The sequence below is a fragment of the Pristis pectinata genome, chromosome 16 (genome assembly GCF_009764475.1).
Source record: "Pristis pectinata isolate sPriPec2 chromosome 16, sPriPec2.1.pri, whole genome shotgun sequence".
In the NCBI taxonomy this organism is placed as follows: Eukaryota; Metazoa; Chordata; class Chondrichthyes; order Rhinopristiformes; family Pristidae; genus Pristis; species Pristis pectinata.
The window spans coordinates 18,853,072-18,876,757 of NC_067420.1; positions in this window are offsets into that span (position 1 = coordinate 18,853,072).

Here is a 23,686-nt window from a genome sequence, read left to right on the forward strand (position 1 = left end):
AGTAATAAAGACTAAAGGCATACAAGAGTGAGACAATGGACTTTATCTAAGGGTCTTAAAACAGGTTGATTCATTGGTTTAATTGGTTCATTGGTTAATTGGTTCATTTCCAAAACTCCTGATGTCCTAAGAAGATTTCAATAGATTAGAAAATAACAAATGCAACCTCTTTACTCAAAATGAGGGAGATAGAAAACAGGAAACTAAAGGTCATAACATGTCACAAAGAAAGTGTTAGAAGCTATTATCAAAAACATTATAGCAGTGTACTTGGAAAAATGCAATGTCATTAGGCAAAGTCAGCATATATTGACTAATTTATTGGAGTTCTTTAAAGTAGTAAGACAGTATGCTGGGCCTCAACATTTTTAATTGATTTGCATAATGGATGAAGGCACCAAATTAGCTGAGGGTAAATTGCCAAGGCGAGTACAAAGGTAGAAAGAAAAAGTGAGTGGACAGATATGTTGGGAACGTGTGGAATTGTTCAATTTGGTATTAAAAACAAAAGCAGCACTAAATGACAAGAGATTGCAGAGTTGAGATGCAGAGAAATGTGGGTGTCCTGACAGATGATTTGCAAAAGATCAGTACAAGGGAGTAGAGAAACAGTCAGAGTATATAGTAATATTAAAGCTATAGATACAATCAAGAACCAACCTTTAAGCTAATTCCAGAGGTGGTCTCACCAACATCCTGTATAATTGTTACAGTACTTCCATTCTTAAACTCCAACCTCCTGGGCAATAAAGGCTAATATGTCATTTGTCTGAATTACCTGCCACATCTACATGCCGACTTTGGGTTTCATGCACAAGAACACCCAAATCCCTCCAATTTGACTCATTTGCTGTCTCTTTCCATTTAGCTGATAGGCTGCCTTTTGATTTTTTCCCACCAAAGTTCACAAACTCTCACTTTCCTATAATATCTCCATTTGCCAAATGTTTCCCACTCACTCAACCTATTTATATCCCATTGCAGAGTTCAAATATTCTCTTTGCACCATGCCCTCCCACTTATTTTTATGTCATCAACAAACTTGGATATCTTACACTCTGCTCCTTCAAGGTCATTAATATAATTTATAAACAATTGAGGGCCAAGGACCAATGTGGAGCATTCCACTAGTTATGTCTTTTCAGTCTGAAAAATATACATTTATTCTTACTCTGGTCATCACATAGAAGACAGCCTTCAATCTATATTAGTGTATTTCCCCGAATATTACAAGCTTTTATCCTGTGCACTAGCCTTGTGGCATCTTATCAATTGCCTTCTAGAAAATCAAATACACTGTATCGAAAGGTTTGTCTCAATTGATTCCACTTATAACATCCTTGAAGAATTCCAGCAAATTTGGCAAAAATAATTTCCCTTTCATGCAGCTATGTTTATTTGATTCTTACAGCAATGCATTTATGAAACCTACCTAGAACAAGCTATTTTAGATTTAATAATGTGCAATGAGGCAGGATTAATAAGAGATCTTGTCATTAAGGATCCTTGAGGGAGTAGTGATCACAACATGGTAGAATTTCGGATTCAGATGGAGGGCAAACTGTAAGCTTTTCTTCTTTGATTATAGACTCCAGTATCTTCCTACTTTGTACGATTTAGTTTTTGAACTAATATTTTCCTTTACCTCCTCTGCTAACCATTGATGGTTCATCTTTCTCTTTGAGTTCATCTGTCTCTGTTCCTCTTTCTGATTGGGATAGATTTCTGCTGAGTGTTATGAAATAGTTGCCCTGCTCATTTACGGACCTTTCCTTTAGCCTAATATTCCTGTCCACTCTAGACAATTTTTCCTTCAAACCTCCAATTGCCATTATTTGAAGACACTGGTCTTGGACCAGAGGAGTTAGCCCTCCATCTGTATCTGGAATTCTACCATGTTGTGATCACTGCTCCCTCAAGGATCCCTGAGTAGAAGATCTCTTATTAATCCTACATCATTGCACACAACTAAATCTAAAACATCTTGTTTCTAGGTAGCTTCCATAAACACATTATTCTAAGAAATAAACCCTGATGTACTCCAAAAATTCTCTTTCCATGGTACCATTTCCAGTTTGCTTAAGCCAATTAAAAGCACAGATTAAAATCACCCATAATAATTGCAGTTTGCTTCTTACATGCCTTCAATATTTCCCTGTTCATGCTTTGTCTAAAGTGAGGCAATACTTTGGGTGCACATGGCCCACTCCCACCCTGGTTTTCTCCCCTTGCTATTCCATATTTCCACCCAAGCTGATTCCACATCAAGAATCACTGCACTGATACCTTCCTGTATTAATAACGCTACCCACCTCTTTTCCCTTTTTGCCTATTCTTCTGAAACTTTGAACAACCTGGAATAATGAATTCTTAGTCTTGGTTTCCCTGCAACTACACCTGTAACAGTTATTATAAATCAAAATATTTTCATTCCATTTTGTCATCAACTCCTCTATCTTGTTACACATGTTAGATGTCTGAGTAGTTCTTTACCCACAACATTTATATTTGTGGCCTTTTTTTTTGCAGACTTATTGTTTTTACACTCTGCTAATCTTTACCCATAATCACTTCACTCTGCTCTTATCCCTTCTCTTTAGATTTCTAAAATTTCACCTCACTATTTAAATTAAAATCTTATCTTCAGCCTCAGTTAGTTGATTTCTAACAACACTGGCCATCCTTATTCAAGTGAAGGCTGTCACAATGGAATTGCTCTCCAGTAAAGGCACGCATATCCTATGAATCAACAACATCTATCCACCTCCCAGACCACATTAAGCCACCTGTTCAACTCTGATCTGTTTGACTTTATGCTAGTTTTCACGTATTCTGGTAAAAATGCAGGGCTTAATACCCCTGTAGTTCTATTTATTAATTTAGACACTTGCCCCTCATACACCTGCTGGGTATATCTATTATTTTGGCCTACATCATGGGCAATGACAACTGGATCCTCCCCTTCCCACTGCAAGCAAGTCTCTGGCTCTAATAAGTATCCTTAATCCTGACACTGGGTAAACTACCTAATCTGCAAGGCAGGTATTCTTGAGTAGATCTGATCCACCTCACATCTATGCTTAATTCATAGAGCAAAGATTACAGTTCCAGCAACATCATAGCCATAACGAAAAAGGCTATGTCACAGAACTTGCCAAGCTGTTCCAGCAAAGCTACAATACCTGCATCTCCCTGACAATTTGGAAGATTTCTCAATTATGTTCATCCCACAAAATCAGGAGCTATCTAATCCAGATGGCTATCATGTCATTCGTCTCCTGTCAATCATCTGCAAAGTAATGGAACATATCATTCACTCACCAATAACCTGCTCACTGATGTTATGTTTTGGTTCTGTCAGTCTTCATTAAATCCCAGAGAATGATATTCCAGAAATGAGGTAAGAGTGATTGCTTTTGTCATTGAGACAACATAACCCAAATGTGGCATCAAGAAGCACTAGTAAAATTGAAGTCAATGGTGACTACAAATATGTCCTTTGCTTTATGGACTTACATCAATAATTCAGTCTAAAAGTTGGGAACCATGATTATGAAGTTTACAAATATTCCTAAAATTAACAGCATGACCAATAATGAGGAACAATTATAAGAGCAGGTAGATAGGAAAGAAATGGCAAATAGAATTCAATCCAGAGAAATAGGAAGTAATGAATTCTGCGGAGGCCAAATAAGCCAAGGGAATTCATGATAAACAATAAGGTACCAACAAGTGTAGAGGAACAGAAGGATGTTACAGTGCATGCCATGAATTCTGGGGCACAGCAGTATAGTTTTTGTTACAGGTGCATTGGGGATGTATGCATTTATTGGTTGAGGCAAAACATACAAAAGCATGCTAGAGCAATGTCAAACATTAATTAGACCATGGTTATGAGTAGAGTCATACAACATGGAAACAGGACCTTCAGCCCAACTTGTTCATGCTGACCAGGTGCCTACTTAAGTTAGTCCTGTTTGCCTGTGTTTGGCCCATATCTCGCCAAACCTTTCCTATCCATGAGCCTGTCCAAATGTCTTTTAAATGTTGATTTGTAACTGTCTCTACACTTCCTCTGGCAGCTCATTCCATATATCCACCACCCTCGGAGTGAAAAACTTTCCCCTCATGTTCCCATGAAATTTTTCTCCCTCACCTTAAACCTATGCTCTCTAGTTTTAGTCTCCCCTACCCTGGGAAAAGACTGTGACTCTCTACCCTATGTATGCCCCTCATGAGTTTGTAAACCTCTATAAGGTTCAGGGGCCCTCTATAAGATGAGTACTCTGTACGTTCTGGTCACCATGCTGCAGGAAGGATGTAATAAGATAAAATTTCTTTATTAGTCACATGTACATCAAAGCACACCGTGAAATGCATCTTTTTTTTTGCGTAGAATGTTCTGGGGGCAGCCCGCAAGTGTCGCCACACTTCTGGCGCCAACACAGCACGCCCGCAACTTCCTAACCCGTACAACTTTGGAATGTGGGTGGAAACCGGAGCACCAGGAGGAAACCCATGCAGTCATGGGGAGAACGTACAAACTCCTTACAGGCAGTGGCTGGAATCGAACCTGGGTTGCTGGCGCTGAAAAAGAGGTATGCTAACCGCTACACTATTGTAACATTGAGAGGTTGAAGTGCAGATTTGCAAGGTTGTTGCCAGCCTGGAGAAGTTTAGTAGTGAGGAGAAACTGGTTAGTTCGAGGTTATTTTCTGGGAGTGGAAAAAATACTGAAGAGTCACGTAATGGATGTGGATAACAATCTGAGAGCTTTTGAAGGGACAAATAGGAAAGATCTGTTCCCCACAGTACAAAGTACATTGACTAGATGACACAAGTTTAAGGCAGAAAGGCTGGACTGGAGCTGAGTAAAAGATGTCGGAGGTCTGGGACTCACTCCCTGAAAGGTGGTGAGGCAGAAATTGTCATCACAGTTATGAAGAACATGACTGAGCACTTGATCATTTACTAGTCTACATATCAAGAGGGAGGAAGTGGAATTAATTAAAACTACTCCAGCTTGGCTAGCCAAGGCATGAAGGGCTGAATGGCCTCCTGTGCTGTAAATTGCTGTGATTCTACAATTGTATAGGAAGTGGATTCGCTACGAGCTTATCTGTGATCCTTCTTTAGTTTCCAATTTCCACTGAGGATGACAGCAAGCATCACTTTTCTGAGGCCATCTGGGATTTTCTTGTCATTCCCAGTCCTTGGGCTGAGAGTAAGGAAGTATGACATTGAGGGTTAAAAACTGTAACCACACCTACAGATGATAGAAAAGATACCTCGCAAGCAAGTGCATGCAAGCTGCTGACTCAATGGATAAGGTGCTAATTGTTGTGTCTGGGACCTTGGTGGCAGACCAATATACAAGAGGATAAGGGTGATGGGTGTAATAAACAGACTGGAGGAAGCTTGTTTTAAACAATGAGGGTGATACCTGTCTTTGAATCTCTTGATTATAACTCAGTTATGTTGGATAATAGGTGCAATGTCTGTCTTTGGTTCTCTGAGGTCTGAACGAAACTCGTGGAGCCGAATTCGTTAAGTCTGTGTGACAATATCTGTATAAGTCACTGTCTGCTGCTTTGGACTGCGGAGAGCTCCGATAAAGACTCTGCGTGAGAGTTTGAGGAGAATTCTCCCACAGTATACTGCTAATAAACATGCTTTATCGAATCAACCTTGTGGCACTATTACTTTGCAGCGGACAGAAGTGGGAACTCAAAATCGGGGCAACAATTATGACATAACCTCCAGTTTTCATGAATGAAGACTCCAGCAAGGATTTCATCAACTCTGGTTACTCTATTGTTTTTTCATCTTCTGATGAGATTTTAATTTATCAAGGGTTCAGGAGATTCCAAGCTTCTCACTTACTCAGTGTTCAAAAAGAGCACACGTCTCTTTCAGGATTCTGGTGAATGGCATGTGACTGATGTTGCCAGCCCAAAGATGTCGTAATTGGGGGCTCAATGCTGGGGGGGCTTGGCTTGGGAGAGGAGGCTGACACAGTTCACTCGCCTTCCACTGGATTTAGGGGAGGCAGTGTTGGTGGCTTCTCTCCTTATGTGCTTGCCATAGATGGTTCAAATCTCAGAAACAGGTAGGAGGAAGGGATCATTGCTGTCCAGTAGATCATGAGTTTGTGTCAGGTTTTCTCACATCCTTCTCCGCATTCAGCCAAAGGATGTCCCAGTCCACTGGACAATGTTGAAATTTGTCATCAATGTTTATTTTGATGAGATAGCTCCCCAGATGTGGAAAGTTGTTCACGTTTTCCAGAACCTTGCTGTGAACCATTGTTACTAGAGAAGGTGTTATGTAATGGGAGCATATTGGCAGAGGACCTTTGTTGCACGGACGTTCAGTGTAAGGCCCATCATCTCGTATGCTTCCGTGAATGAATGCATGATGGTTTGGAGCTCGGCCTTCAAACATGCACGAATGCAAGCATCGCCTGCAAAATACAGCTGGACTGCTGAGGTTGGGTTAACTTGGCTCTGAAGTCGAGGTGCTGTAGGTAGAACGGTTTCCCATTAGTGCTGTTGGAAGCGAGGAGAGGCATTGCAGAAAGAAAGATTGAATAAAAATGACACAACTTAACGTGACGCTGCTCTTTACTGGGATTGGTTCTGTAGTGGACCTGATGGTTAGCAATGCCATTGTGAAACAAACACAAGTATTCCAGCAAGGAGCCAAATTTAAGGAAGGGCTCTACAGCCTCTCCTGATTGATTGAGTTGAAATATTTAGAGGTTGAAAGGCTCTGTGAGGTGGTTGGTACAACTGCCTGAATTTCTCTGAGTTGGCCTACAGTGAATATCATGTTCACTGGGCCACTCGATGGATATTATCAAGTGTGGGATTCAAGAAAGAACACATTTGAACTTTGGTCTGATGGAGTACATCCAGCACAGGTTACTGGACAGTTTTTCCACTTGGGAAAGCTCTCCAATGCATTTGTGCAGCACATGTCACAAAAAGCAATGGGGTTTTTAATGTTGTTGCATTGCTAAACTCTCTGTTTAGGCTAGCCATCAAGTTTGGGACTTTACTGCCTGGTAACTCAGCTATTTCTTCCCTTCAGCAGCCAAGCCAGCCACACAGAATGAGGCAATGCAGTTAGCATTGCTACAACCTTAGTTCAATCCTGACTTCCGTTGCTCTGTGTATTGTTTGTATTGTTCTCTGTCACTGCGTGGGTTTCTGTCAGGTGCTGTGGTATCGTCCCATATCCTAAAGATGAGCTGGCAGATTAATTGACTGCTGTGACTCACCCTTCAAAGAATCAAAAAAGGGAGTTGACAAGAATGTGAGAATAAGTTGCAGAACTGCTGGGAAATGAGGAAGGGGTGGGGGCGGGTCGGGGTTGGAAATAGGAGGGTTCTGCCAGGAGCCTGAGTGTCCTGATGTGCCAAATGGCTTCCTTCTGGGTATGTATGGAGAGTTTGTAATGCTGTGGTGTTTTTTAGGAACTGGATTAAGGAGGACCCATTAACCTTATGGTAGCAATAAACATCCTCTTTGAAAAGGAACTAATATTTCACTTCACTGACAATGCTTGCATTCCACACATAATGTACCTTGGATGAGTCATTCAATGCCTGAAGCATTGACTAGAAAGGGACATCATTAATTTGCAAATCAGAAGGACTAAAGAGATCTTAATTTTATAGAAAATATGTGAAAGGTGACATTGTATGTTTGGTATCAAATGTCCTCAAATGAAGTTCATTTATAACCTGGCTAGTTTCAGTATTACAGCTCACTAATGCTGGGGTGTTGTGGCATGTCCAGATCTTTATCAGTTCAAGAGAGAGAAAGAGGAAGCTCAGAATAGGGTGATCTTGGTGGTGGGTGTCAGAGAGCATGCAACTTATCCAAAGGCGATCTTACTTCAGTTTAATTGAGACAAAGTCCTCCTCAATGGGGCTCCAAGCCAAGTTTTCCAAAATAGCCTTTTACGTGGTAGATGCAGAGTTGCCATTTGCTCAGGCCACAGTGTACTGAACCGGAGGTCAGTCTGAAATGAAGATTCCAGCCACACTGATGAGAAGAAATTACTTCACTGAGATGGTGTTGAATCTTTGAATGATGGAACAGGAGCAAGGAGCTGAATGGCCTAATCCTGCTCTTTTGAGTTTTATTTAACTTTACTTTTTAATTTTTTAAAAAATCATTAACTTTAGTTATAAGTTTGTGAGCCAACCCCCGACCCATCCTCCCCCAACATCTGGGGAGGCAAGTCTAGGAACAAGTAGAGCATGGGCAGCAACTGCAGGCTGCTAGTCAGATTAGTGTGATCTGTCCAGCTGTTGCCATGGAGACAGTTGTCCTGCTTCATCAGGGCTTAAAGCAGGATTTTCTAAAATAGGTCCATACAGACCACAAAAATAGGTGTACCTTGAAATCTAGCTTGTCTGCCACCTTTTAAAAAAGGTGAGACATATCCTCAGTTAGTCTACATCAGCATGGTGAGGGATTATGGCAATATAGAAGTAGGAACGTCACTCATAACTTGGCTATTTCTTATTCATTGCTCTCACTAGATGAACCTCCAAGATATGAGAGCATCTTGACTTTGAGATATTTTCCAGAGAGGCAGCTACTGAACTCTCATGTGGTTAGTGCCAACTAGTAAAGCCAAATTCTCCTGTGGTTTTCTCTCAGGTTTCTGAATGTTTGTAAGATTTTAAGTATGGTTGAAGAGCCAACTGTTCCATTGGTGAGTCAGTGGGCTTGATTCTGCCCATCACCGATGCTGGTCCCACTGTTCTACTCAAAACCCCAAATACCCTTTGCTGCACAGTGGGTAGTACTGCCACCAGGCTACCTGATGGCCTTTTGACAGATTGCTGCTGTGAATATCCTTTGTTTTTGAATGTCTTGGATAATTAGATATTTCAAAGATATCTAAAATATATATCTATTTAAAATGTGTTTAAGATTAATCTTAATGCTTTTCAATTAGTTTAAATTAAACTAAAGAGAAAGGAATTTACCCTATTGAAATAAATGGGACCACACTGCAACTGTCAGCCCTGGTTGGCATAAGGCTGAGAGGCAGGATCCAAAGTGCACCTGGCCCTGGATTCAGTGCCAAGTCCAGTGGTGGAAAGGTAGGTCTGAGAAATGTGAAGGTATAGAATTTAAACAGGCCTATCCACAATGATCACTTGACTAGCAGTTCTCTTTGAAGCCACTGGCAGAAGGTAGGTACATTTCAAAGTCAAAGTTGAGTTTATTGTCATGTGCACAAGTACATGTGTGCAGAGGTGCAATGAAAAAACTTGTGGGAGGGATGTGCTTGTGATGTATTGGGCAGAGTCCAACATTCAGCCACCTTCAATAGGAAGGCACATGATTACTTATATTAGGAGAATGGCAAATGGTTGGCAAGGGGTAATGGCGTGGGAATTTGGCCCAAGACCTAATTATGGTTGGTCCTACCCTTATTTGTAAAATTCTGTCATCTCAGTGGTGGGACACGAGTTTAAAGTCTTTCATGACATTATTTACATATTTCACTGAGTACATGAAGCTGCTTTACTTGCTTTACCAGTGCTTTACAATGGACCCAGTAATTGTTTTCAGAGCAGCATACTACAATCAGGAACAGAACAGGAAAGTTGTAATCTTGTTTTGGGGGTGGGGGAGGAAAATTTGCATCAGTCGCAGCAATCCATCACATCAACAGCCACAGGGTCCCCAAACTTTCTTGATAATTTATACCAGTGACACCAACCACAGGATGTGGAGCAGGATCAGCACTGGGTTAAACAGTGATGTAATGAAACCTCAGGAATTTTAGGTCCTAAGACTTAATATCTTAAGTATATTGGGTATATTTTGAAGTTCAAGTGGAATCATTAAAAGTTGACTGATGAGATGAGAGATTTAGGATTATTGCATGTCAACTTGGATTTATTACAGATGGCACTATGTCCTAAAGAGTATAACACTTCCTAACAAAGATCTCCTGACTAACAGAACACTACAGCACAGAAAACAGGACATTTGGCCCTTCCAATCTGTGCTGAAATGTTATTCTGCTAGTCCCATTTACCTGCACCCAGTCCATAACCCTCCAGACCTCTACTGTCCATGTATTTATCCAATTTATTCTTAAAACTCAAAAGTGAGCCTGCATTTACTACATTAGATGGCAGCCCATTCCACACTCCCACCACTGAGTGAAATTCCCCCTAAACCTTTCCCCCCTAAAGCCATGTCCTCTCATACTTCTCTCCTAATCTAGGTGGAAAGAGCCTACTTGCACTTACTGTCTATACCCCTCAATTTTGTAAACCTCTATCAAATCTCCCCTCATTCTTCTATGCTCCAAGGAATAAAGTCCTAACCTGTTCAATCTTTCCCTGTGACTCAACTCCTGAATACCTGGCAACACTAGTAAATCTTCTCTGCACTCTTTCAATCTTACTGATATCCTTCCTATAGTTAGGTGACCAGAACTGCACAATACTCCAAATTTGGCCTCACCAATGTCTTATACAACCTCACCATAACATCCCAACTCCTATACTCAATGTGATTTATGAATGCCAGGATGCCAAAAGCCTTTTTTACAACCCTGTCTACTTGTGACACCACTTTCAGGGAATTATGTATCTGAACTCAGATCTCTTTGTTCCTCTGCACTACTCAGTGCCCTACCATTTACTGTGTATGTCCTACCTTGATTTGTCCTTCCAAAATGCAACACCTCACACTTGTCTGCATTAAATTCCATCTGCCATTTTCTGGCCCATATCCCTCTGCAAGCTTTGAAAGCCTTCCTCGCTGTCCACTACACCTCTAATCTTAGTGTCATCAGCAAACTTGCTGATCCAATTTACCACATCATCATCTAGATCATTGATATAGACAACAAACAACAATGGCCCCAGCACAGATCCCCGAGGCACACCACTAGTCGCAGGCCTCCAGTCTGAGAAAATCATCCACTATGTCTTCTCCCACACAGCCAATTTCAAATCCAGTTCACAACCTCTCCATGGATACCTAGTGTCTAAACTAACCTCCTATGTGGGACCTTGTCAAAGGCCTTAAAGTCCATGTACACAGCATCCACAGTCTCTTTCATCTACTTTCTTGGTAACCACCTTGAAAAACTCTACGAGATTCATTAAACACGATCTACCATGCACAAAGCCATGCTGACTATCCTTGATCAGCCCTTGGTTGTCCAAATACTTGTATATCTAATCTCAAGACAGGAGAGCAGGAGGCCATTTGGCCCATTGAGTCTGCTCTGAAAAGGGAAAAGAAAAGAGAAATTGGGGGGCAAAGAACTACTCTAACTCCAATTTCCAGCCTTATCCCCATATCCCTTGATACCCCAACTAATTAAATATCTATCTCTTCATTAAATGCCTCCAATGATCTGGCCTCCACTGCTCTACATGGCAAGGAGTTCCACAAATTCACTACCCTCTGGCTAAAGTAGTTTCTCCTCATTTCTGTTTTAATCCCGTACCCTTTAATTCTAAGATTGTGCCCTCTGGTCCTGGACTCACCCACCAAGGGAAACAGCTTAACCACATCTACTCTGTCCAGTCCTTTCAACATTTTAAATGTTTCTATGAGGTCCCCTCTCATTCTTCTATACTCCAGTGAGTACAGTCCAAGAGCCAACAAATGCTCATCAAATGCAAGCCCTTTCATTCTGGGAATCATCCTCAAATCTCCTTTGAACCCTCTCCAACATCAGCACATCTTTCCTAAGATAAGGGGCCCAAAACTGTGCATAGTATTCCAAATGAGGCCTCACTAGTGCCTCAGAGCATCATCAACACTTTACTTTTATACACTACCTCTTGAAATGAATGCTAACATAGCATTTGCTTTCTTTACCACCGATCTGACCTGGTGGTTAACCTTTAAGGTATCCTGCACAAGTACCCTCAAGTCCCTTTGTACTTCTGTACTTTGAATTCTCTCCTTCTAGATAATAATCTGCCTGTTTATTTCTGTTTCCAAAGTGTACAACTGCACATTTCTCAACATTGAATCTCATCTGCCATTTCCTTGCCCATTCTCCTAAACTATCTAGGTTTCTCTGCAACCTTCCTGCCTCAATACTCTCTACTCCTCCACTTATCTTGGTGTCATCTGCAAACTTAGCCACAAACCCATTTACTCCATCCAAATCATTAATGTACAAGGTAAAAAGAAGCAGCCCCAACACCAACCCCTGCCAAACACCACTAGTAACCAGTAACCAACCAGAACAGGATCCTTTTATTTCCACCCTTTGCTTCCTGCCAACCAGCCAATGCTCCATCCATTGTTATCCTACCTGTAATTCCATGACCTCTCATCTTATTAATCAGTCTCTTATGCAGAACCTTGTCAAAGGCCTTTTGAAAGTTTAAATACACATCTACTACCTCTCCCTTATCCACCCTACTTGTGATTTCAAAAAACTCCAATAGGTTGGTCAGGCAGGATCTCCCCTTCACAGAACCATGTTGGCTAGGACCTATCTTGCCTTGCACCTCTAGGTATTCCATAACCTCATCCTTGAGGATTGATTCCAATAACTTTCCAACCACCGACAGACTAATAGGTCTGCGATTTCCTTTATGCTGCCTCCCACCTTTCTTGTACAGCAGAACTACATTTGCGACCCTCCAGTCCTCCAGAACCATGCTGGAGTCTATCAATTCCTGGAAAATTATCACCAATGCCTCTGCTATCTCTAAAGCCACCTCCTTCAGAACCTGGGGATGCACCTCATCCAGTCTGGGAGACTTATCAGTCTTTAGCCCATTTAGTTTTCCTAGCACCTTCTCTCTAGTAATCTTAGCTGAACTCAGTTCCATTCTGTGAGACCTCTGACTAACTGGTATATTGCTGATGTCCTCTAGTGAAGACTGATACAAAATCCTCATTTAGTTCTTCTCTTTATCATCCATTATAATCTCTCCTGCACCATTATTGATTGGTCCTATATCAACCTGTCTTTTATTCCTTATATATTTAAAAACTTATATCCTTTCGAATGTTATCTGCCAGCTTCCTTTTATAATTCATCTTTTCTTTCCTAATGACCTTTAGTTTCTTTCTGCAGGTTTTTAAAAGTTTCCCAGTCTTCTGTTTTCCCACTAATTTTTGCTTCCTTGTGTGCACTTTTGCTTTTATTTTAGCCCTCACCTTTTGATATCCACATTTGTGCCTTTTATCCATTCAAAACCTTTTTTCTTGGAATATATCTATCCTGCATTTTCCTTATTACTTGTAGAAATTCCTGCCATTTCTGCTCTGCCATCCCTCCAGCTAGCTTACTCTTCCAATCAATTTGGGCCAACTCCTCTCTCATACCACTAATTTCCTTTGTTCCACTGAAGGATTGATACACCAGTTATCAGCCTCTCCTTCAAATTTGAAACCGAACTCAATCATATTGTGATCACTACTTCCTAATGGTTTTTACTTATAGTTCCCTAATCACCTCTGGTTCGTTACACAGCACCCAATCCAAAACAGCCGATCCCTGGTGGGCTCATCAACAAGTTGCTCCAAAAAACTGTCCCGTAGACATTCCACAAACTCACTCTAAGATCTACTGCCTTGCTGGATTTCCCAGTCCACATTCATGTTAAAATCCCCCATAATTATCTTCATGTTGTCACTCTGACACTTTCTATTTCAAACTGCAACTTATGGTCCACTTCCTGACTGCCATTAGGGGGCCTATATACAACTGCTACTATTGTCCTTTTACCCTTGCTATTTCTTAGCTCCACCCATAAGGATTTTGCCTCTTCTAACCCAATGTCCTTCCTTACTATTGATTTTGTATCATTATAACCATCATGGCTGCACCTCCCCCTCTGCCTACCCACCTATCCTTCCTATACACCGTGTACCCCTGGACATTCAGTTCCCAATCACATCCATCATAAAGCCATGACTCAGCAATTGCCACAATATCATATTTATTAACCTGTAGTTGTGCCACTAGGTCATCTACTTTATTCCTAATGCTATGTGCATTTAAATGTAGTACATTTAGTCCAGTATCTGCTATTGATTGTTGTACTTCTATTGTTCAGCAAATTATCCTGACTTTTCACCTGCCTGTCCTTCTTGCCATCCTCACTACACACTGTCTTGGACATGTTTCTATGTACCTCATCCTCTATCCTAACATCCTGGCTTCCATCCCCCTGCCAGATTAGTTTAAACCCTCCCCAACAGCTAAATTAAACATTCCCACCAGGATATTGGACCCTTGAGTTTAGGTGTAACCCATCCTTAGTGAATAGGTCATGCCTCCCCAAAAAGGTCCCAATGATCCAGAAATCTGAAGCCCTGCCCCAGTCACTCAACCACACATTCATCTGCCAGATCTTTCTATTCTTTCTACCACTAGCACAGTTAGTAATCCTGAAGTTACTACCCTTGAGGTCCTACTTCTCAACTTTCTCCCTAACTCCTTGTATTCCTCCTTCAGGACCTCTCCTCTTTCTACCCATGTCATTGGTGCCTACATGTACCAAGACTTCTGGCCGATCACCCTCTCCCCTCAATATTCTGGACCCAGTCCATGACATCCCATATCCTGGCACCAGGGAGGTTACACACCATCTGAGATTCATTGTTGGTTTCGCAGAATCTGTTATCTGTACCCCTCACTATAGAATCCCCAATAACCACTGCATTTCTTTCCCTGCTGGACCACAGTACCAGGCATGGTACCAAGGTCCCAGTTGCAATGGTCTTCCTCTGTCAGGTCATCCTCTCCAACAGAATCTAAAGTGAGATACCAATTTGAGGGGGACCACCACAGACATACTCCGTACAAACTTTATAACGCCTATCTATTTCCTGCTTACTCTCCCTAATCGGCCAAAGGTCATCAACCTGTTGATCCAGAATTTCAACATGTTCCTTGAGGAGCCATATCTGTGCACTTTGTGCGGATGTAGTTATCGGGGAGGCTGGTAGTCTCTCAGGGTCCCCACATCTGACACTCCAAACACAAGATCAACCTCAGAACACCTTAATAATTTACTTACTACTGATGTCAGACTCACTGGCCTGTAACTACCTGGTTTACTTTTAGACCCTTTAAAAAAATGGAACAACATGAGCTACTCTCCAGTCTTCCAGCACTGCACCTGTGGCTAAGGGCATTTTAAATATCTGCCAGGGCCCCTGCAATTTCTACACTAGTCTTTCATTATCTTATCAGGCCCAGGGGATTTATCTACCTTTATTTGCTGTAAGGCAGCAAGCACCTCCTCCTCTAATTTCTATATGTTCCATGACACTACTGCTTGTTTCCCTTCCTTCCATATACACTATGCCAGTTTCCTGAGTAAATACTGGAAACTGTTCAAGGTCTCCTCCATCTCCTGAGGCTCCACACATAGATGACCATTCTGATCTTCTAGGGGACCAATTTTGTCCCTTACTATTTTTTTTAACTCTTAATATACTTGTAGAAGCCCTTCAGGTTTACCTTCACATTATCTGTGAAAGCAACCTCATGTCTTTTTTGCCTTCCTGAATTCCTTTAGTATTTTCTTATACTTTTTCTATACTCTTCAAGTACCTCATTTGTTCCTAGTTGCCTATAACTGCTATACGCCTTTCTTAACCAGATCACCAATATCCCTCAAAAACCAAGGTTCCCTATGCTTGTTAACTTTACCTTTAATCCTGGTAGGAACACGCAAACTCTGCACTCTCCAAGTTTCCTTTGAAGGCTTTCCATCTACTGAACACATCCTTGCCAGTAAACAACTTATCCCAATCCACTCTTCCTAGATCCTCATTTCCACAAAATTGGCCTTTCTCCAATCTAGAACTTCAACTCAAGGACCAGACCTGTCCTTATCCATAAGGAACTTGAAACTAATGACATTATGGTCACTAGACCCAAAATGCTTACCTACATATACTTCTGTCACCTGTCCTGTCTGGTTCCCTGGAGATCAAGTATTGCATTCTCTTGTTGGTACCTCTATATTGATTTAGAAAACTTTCCTGAACACATTTGACAATTCCAAGCCATCCAGCCCTTTCACAGTGTGGGAGTCCCAGTCAATGTGGAAAGTTGAAGTCCCCTACTATTATAACTTACTGTTTCTTACATCAGTCTGCTACCTCACCACAGATTCATTCCTCCAACTCTGACTATTGGACAATCTATAATACAACCCTATTAGTATGGCCACACCTTTCTTGTTCCTCAGCTCCACCCATTTGGCTTCTTTAGACAAGCCCTCTGAGCTGTCTTGTCTACACAGCTGTGATATTTTCCCTGACTAGTAATGCCACACCTCCCCTTTCATCCCTCCCCCCATCATGTCTGAAACAATGGAATTCCAGAACATTAAGCTGCCAGTCCTGCCCCTCCTGCATCCAAGTCTCACTAATAGCAATAACATCATAATACCATGTACCAATCCATGCCCTAAGCTCATCTGCCTTACCTACAATACTTCTTGCATTGAAATAGAGGCACCTGAAAACTTTTCTATCACATACAAACCTTTGATTTCTGTCTATACCTGCAGTCCTCACATGACCTTTTTCCTCCTCCACCTCACTACCTGTTCTAACACTCTGGTTCCCCTCCCCCACAAATCTAGTTTAACCCCCCCCCCCCCCCTCAGAGCAGCACTAGCAAACCTACCCACAAGAATGTTAGTCCGCCTCCAGTTCAGGTGCAAACCGTCCCATTGGAACAGGTCCCACCTTCCCTGGAAGGAAGCCCAATTGTTCAGAAACATGAAGCCCTCCCTCCTGCACCATCTCCTTAGCCACATATATAGTTGTAATGATCCTCCTATTTCTAGTCTCACAGCACAGGTAGCAGTCCTGAGATTGCAACCTTGGAGGTCCTGTCTTTCAACTTTGCACCTAATTCTCTAAACTCTTTGCAGGACCTCCTCCTCCCTATCCACATCATTGGTCCCTACATGGACCACAACATCTGGCTGCTCACCCTCCTCCTGAGAATATCAAGAACTCAATCCAAGATATCACAGACCCTGGCACCAGGGAGGCAACAGACCATCCAGGATTCTCTGTCCCCCTAACTATCCAATCCCCTCTCACTACTACTCTTTTTTCCCCACCTTCCTTTCTAAGCTGAGGGTCCCATCTCAGTGGGAGAGACACAACCACTGCAACTTGTCCCTGGCAGGTCATCCCCTCCAGCAGTATCCAAAATGGTATACTTATTGTTGATGGGAACAGCCACAGGGGTTTTCTGCTCTTTTTGTCTATACCCCTTCCCTTTCCTGACAGTCACCCAGCTACCTGTATCCTGACTCTTAGGGGTGACTATCTCCCCGAAACTCTTGTCTTTTTCTGCCTCACAAATGATCTGAAGTTCATCCAGCTCCAGTTCCCTAACTCAGTTTGTCAGGAACTGCAGCTGGATGCACCTTTTACAGGTGCAGTCATCAGGGACAAGTGTGTTGTCCCTGACTTCCCACATACTGCATATGGAGCACTCAACTGCCCTAACTGCTGCCTTCATTATCTACTCCTAAATTAATTAAATTAAAGGAACTTACCTTTACCTTTACCTTTACCTTTACCTTTACCTTTACCTGCCCCTGCCCCTGCCCCTGCCCCTGCCCCTGCCCCTGCCCCTAAGCACCACTCCTACCCTGAGCCACTCACAAACTGACCACTGCTCTTGTTACCCCTCCTTATATTTGTCCCTGCCAATTACCCCAAGTACACACTCCCTCTAATCAACCACTCAACACTCTGCTTAACCCTTCAGTTGACCTCCACTTATTAAGCTGCTCCAATGGCTCCCGGGCTACTTCTGTAAAACATCTGGCAACAGTTGCATTTCACAGGTTAAGTTTGATGCAATGTTCAGATCATTTTGGGATGATGCGATTTATTAAATTCTGTATAGAAAAGAATCTAATAAAGTGCTGAGTAGGATAGAGAAGATTAATTCTGAGCACTGTTTTAAATCAAAGAGCAGACAAAAGTGAACAGATAACGATCGTGCATAGCAATTTAAGGAGTGATATTAGGAAGAATTATTCATAATGAGTAATAAGTACCTGGAATTATCCTTATGGTTGTGCGGAGATTGCAGAATGGATACAACACAGAAATAGCCCATTCGACCCAGAGCACATACCAGGTCTATATTAGAGCAGTTCAGCTAGTCCCCTGCCCCTGCTCTTTCCCTATAACTTCTCAAATTCTTTCTTTATAGTTACTTATCCAGCTCCCTCCGAACACTACAATTTAATCTGCCTCCTCTTCCAACCCTGGCAGTGCATTCCAGACTCTATACAAATATATTTTTCATGTCACTTTTGGTACTTTTGCTCATCACCTTCATTCTATGTGCCAAGCAGACAGTTTTTCTCCACATACTCTTTCTATATCCTTCAATCTCAGAAAATCTAAAATACAGACGGTGACAGTTTCAGAAGTGAAGAAAGGAAACAAATGATATGTCTTTATTTATTCTTGAGAGGATCAGAATTTTCATTCACTGAGGCACACAATCTTACATATATGAGTGGCTTGAGTTTTTGGCAATGTGTTTGGATAGTTTATATATGGTAGTGGGTACTTAATTTTTTAAATAAATTATTATGTATAAAGGCTTAGAATTCATATAGCATTATGGAGGAAGGATAGAATTCCTGCAGGTTTTGAGGGTGGCCTTTCCTGGGGTAGAACATTTGCACTCAAACTTTGGATGGTACAACAGCTTCCATCATCTTTAGTCATCCCTGTGATCTGACTGGTGACTAGAACAACATTAAAGGTTGTTTTAAGTATCCTACGGGCACAATAAAAATGGATTGTAAATGCACTGGTGAAGAACAACTCCACCATTTCAAATGCCAAGCATTCCATAATTTCATACATCATTTTAGGCTTAAAAATATTAATTTACACATTGTCCTTGTAGATTAAAGGAAATTCAAGATATTTTGGGGCCTTATTTATTTTCTGTGCGTGAGCTCTGAAAAGGCAAGCAAGCTTCAAATTTACTACTTGGTCAAGTAAGTCCACCAACTGTGGGCTTCTATAGTAATTGATTCCTACCAATATTATATTATACTTTGATGAAGAACACTATGATGCTGGAGGAACTCAGCAGGCCAGGCAGCATCCGTGGAGAAAAGCAGGTGGTCAACATTTCGGTTCAGGACCCGTCTTCAGGACGGAAGATAGAAAAAGGGGAAGCCCAATATATAGGAGGGAAATGCAGAGCAGTGATAGGTGGACAAAAGAGGGGAGGTGGGGTGGACACGGGGAGGTGATAAGTAGATGCATGTAAGAGATAGTGATAGACAGGTGCGGGGGAGGAGGGGAGAGCAGATCCACCGGGGATGGGTCAAAGGTAAGGGGAAAAAAAGGGGGGTAGAGAAAGAGATAGGTTAGGAAAGGGAAGAAGAGAAGAAGCATGGTGGTGGGGAAGGGGGTGCGGGGATTACTTAAAATGGGAGAATTCAATGTTCATGCTATTAGGCTGCAAGGTTCCAAGACAGAAAATGAGGTGCTGTTCCTCCAGTTTGACTGTTCCTCCAGGTGACTGTTTCGCAGAACACCTGCGCTCTGTCCATAACCGTGATCTGCGTCTCCCCGTTGCCAGTCACTTCAACTCCCCCTCCCACACTATCACTGACATGTCAGTCCTCAGCCTCATCCACTGCCAGGAGAATTCCAAGCACAAACTGGAGGAACAGCACCTCATTTTCTGTCTTGGAACCTTGCAACATTGAATTCTTCCACTTAAAGTAATCCCTAACCCCGCCCCCCCCCCCGCCGTTCCCCACAACCCCACCCCCACCATGTTTCTTCTCTTCTTCCCTTTTCTTTTTCCTAACCTATCTCTCTTTTCTCTACCCCCCTTTTTTTCCCTTACCTTTGACCCACCTCCTAATGGATCTGCTCTCCCCTCCTCCCCCTCACCTGCCTATCACTATCTCTTACCTGCATCTACCCATCACCACCCTGTGCCCACCCCCCCTCCCCTCTTCTGTCCACCTATCGCTGCTCTGCTTTTCCCTCCTATATATTGGGCTTCCCCTTTTCCTATCTTCAGTCCTGAAGAAGGGTCCTGACCCGAAATGTTGACCGTCTGCTTTTTTCCATGGATGCTGCCTGGCCTGCTGAGTTCCTTCATCATCATCATGTTTTTCATCTAGATTCCAGCATCTGCAGTCCTTTGTTTCTCTAACATTATGCTTTACTTCACTATTAGACAGCATTACACTATACAAATGTCATCATCATTCCTCCAGTGTTTTAAACCTCTAATATACAATATTTGCCTTCTCTAGATTTAAGTATCAGATGGAATCTAATTGTTTGTTTTAGTGAATCTATCTTAAACTCTATCATCCATGTATGAACTCTGTTCTCTTTCATCTCCAGTGTTACCTTCACTGCTTTAGCCCCTGCTCTTTATCTGTTGAATGCATAATGAATATTTTCCACATAATAAAAGTTCAAGCATATGATTGAACGTATATTTGCTCCAAAAGATCTTGTTCACATGTATAAACATGTACAGTTAAGTTCATTTATAATTAAAATTGAATTTTGGAAGCCATAGTGCTTGGCTAGGAATTTCACCCCAGACTTTTCAGTGGGGTCTCATTAGCACAGGAATTATTGTTCTGTAGCGATGGGCTACGCACTGAGCTAGAAATAATGACATGCAGTTGGTAGGTTGCACTTGAGACTGGTTTATTGCGAACCTCGCCGTGCTGGCTTTTAAACAGTTAAGTTCCCGCCCTCTCCGGGCGGCGATGACATCAGAGGTGCGCCACCAGAACCTCTTCTCGTGCGCGGGCTTTCTCCCCTCGCTGGTGGAGAAGAAGGCCTAGCGCCATTTTGTGGCTGGCCTCTCTGCCGACGCATGTGCCATTTTCGAAGCCGGTTCGCCTGCGTGGAATGTGGATCGCCACATAACCCCTCCCAGAACCAGCGATACACCTCCCAAAGTCCACAGACTGGAACAGTCGCTGTTTGGGCGGACTGCCTCTGTGCCGTGGGGCCTGAACCTCAACCGGCTGCGCCAAGTCCACATGGGCTGGTTTGAGCCGGTCCACCGTGAAAACCTCTTCTTTCCCCCCACTGTCTAGAATGAAAGTGGACCAGTTGTTCCTGAGCACCTTGAACGGCCCCTCATACTGCCGCTGTAGCAGTGTCCGGTGTGCGCCCCTCCGTACATATACAAACTTACAGTTCTGCAGGTCTTTGGGTACGCAGGTCGGGATCTGTCCATGCCGTGAAGTTGGTATGGGGGCCAGGTTGCCGAGCCTCTCTCATAGTCTGTCCAGGTCTGCCGCGGGTTCTTCCTCTTGCCCCCTTGGGGCTGGTATGAACTCCCCTGGGACGACCAGGGGTGCACCGTACACCAGCTCGGCTGACGAAGTGTGCAGATCCTCTTTGGGTGCTGTGCGGATTCCAAGCAGGACCCAGGGAAGCTCGTCCACCCAGTCAGGCCCTTCCAGGCGGGCCATGAGAGCCGACTTCAAGTGACGGTGGAAACGTTCCACTAGTCCATTCGACTCTGGGTGGTAGGCAGTTGTGTGGTGTAACCAGTGCTCCCAACAGGCTGGCCACAGCCGACCACAGGCTGGAGGTGAACTAGGCGCCTCTGTCAGAGGTAATGTGGGCCGGTACTCTGAAGCGTGCTACCCAGGTTGCAATCAGCGCTCGGGCTCAGGAATCAGCTGTAGTGTCAGTGAGCGGGGCTGCCTCCGGCCATCTCGTGAACCGGTCTACCGTAGTTAGGAGGTACCGTGCTCCTCTCAACACTGGCAGGGGCCCCACGATATCCACATACATGTGGTCAAACCTCCAGCGGGTGGGTTCGAACTGCTGCGGTGGGGCTTTGGTGTGCCGCTGCACTTTGGCTTCTTGACACTGCGTGCACGTTTTGACCCATTTGCTGACCTGTTTGCCAAGGCCGTGCCACAAGAACCTGCTGGAGACCATCCAGACGGTTGTCCTGAGAGATGGGTGTGCCAAGCCGTGTATGGAGTTGAAAACTCACCGCCACAAGGCTGCTGGGACAATGGGGCAAGGTTGGCTGGTAGCCACGTCACACAGGAGGGTCCTCTCACCTGGGCCTACTAGGAAGTCTTGCAGCTGCAAACCCGAGACTGCGGTCCTGTAGCTGGGCAATTTGTTGTCTGCCTGCTGCGCCTCCGCCAGTGCTACATAGTCCACCCCCTGGGACAGGGCCTGGATAGCTGGCCTGGAGAGTGCGTCTGCCACAACGTTGTCCTTTCCCAAGACATGCTGGATGTCCGTCGTGTACTCGGAGATGTAGGACAGATGTCACTGCTGGCGGGCCGACCAGGGATCGGACACCTTCGCGAATGTGAAGGTCAATGGTTTGTGGTCTGTGAACGCGGTGAAAGGCCTGCCCTCTAAGAAGTACCTGAAATGTCAGATTGCCAGTTATAGCGCCAACAGCTCCTGGTCGAAGACGCTGTACTTGAGCTCGGGTTGCTGCAGGTGCCTGCTGAAGAACGCTAGGGGCTGCCAGCGCCCCTCGATGAGTTGCTCCAGCACCCCACCGACTGCCGTGTTTGATGACTCCACTGTAAGGGCGGTTGGAACGTTCGTTCTGGGGTGCACCAGCATCGCGGTGTCTGCCAAGGCTTCCTTGGCTTGAACGAAAGCAGCCGCAGCCTCTTCGTCCCAAGTAATGTCCTTGCCTTTACCCAACATCAGGGTGAACAAAGGCCGCATGACACGGGCTGCTGAGGGGAGGAAATGGTGGTAGAAGTTGACCATACCCATGAACTCCTGCAAGCCTTTGACTGTGTTTGGCCGAGCGAAGTGGCGGATCGCATCTACCTTGGCGGGCAGAGGTGTTGCTCCATCTTTGGTAATCCTGTGGCCTAGGAAGTCGATGGTGTCGAGTCCGAACTGGCATTTGGCCGGGTTGATAGTGAGGCCAAAATCACTCATGCGGGAGCAGAGCGGGCGGAGGGGGGACAGATGCTCCTGACGATTTCTGCTGGCTATGAGGATGTCGTCCAAATAGATGAACGCGAAGTTCAGGTCATGTCCCACCGCATCCATTAGCCGCTGGAACGTCTGTGCGGCATTCTTCAGGCCGAACGGCATTCGGAGGAATTCGAACAGGCCGAACGGGGTAATGAGTGCTGTCTTGGGGATGTCTTCAGGGCGTACTGGGATTTGATGGTATCCCCGGATGAGGTCCACTTTGGAAAAGACGCTTGCCCCGTGCAGGTTTGCTGCAAAGTCGTGTATATGCGGCACGGGGTAGCGGTCTGGGGTTGTAGCCTCGTTCAGTCAATGGTAGTCGCCGCATGGCCTCCAGCCCCCGGCTGCTTTGGGCACCATGTACAGGGGGGAGGCCCATGGGCTGTCTGACCTCTGTACGATCTCCAATTCCTCCATCCTCTTGAACTCCTCCTTCGCCAGATGGAGCTTGTCTGGGGGAAGCTGTCGTGCGCGGGCGTGGAGTGGTGGTCCCTTGGTCGGAATGTGGTGCTGTATTCTGTGTCTGGGGATGGCTGCTGTGAACTGTGGTGCCAGAACCGATGGGAAGTCCGCCAGGATTTTGGTGAATTCGTTGTCCGACAGTGTGATGGAGTCCAGGTGTGGGGCCGGCAACTTGGGTGGCCCAAGGAGAACGTCTGGAAAGTCTTGGCATGGAC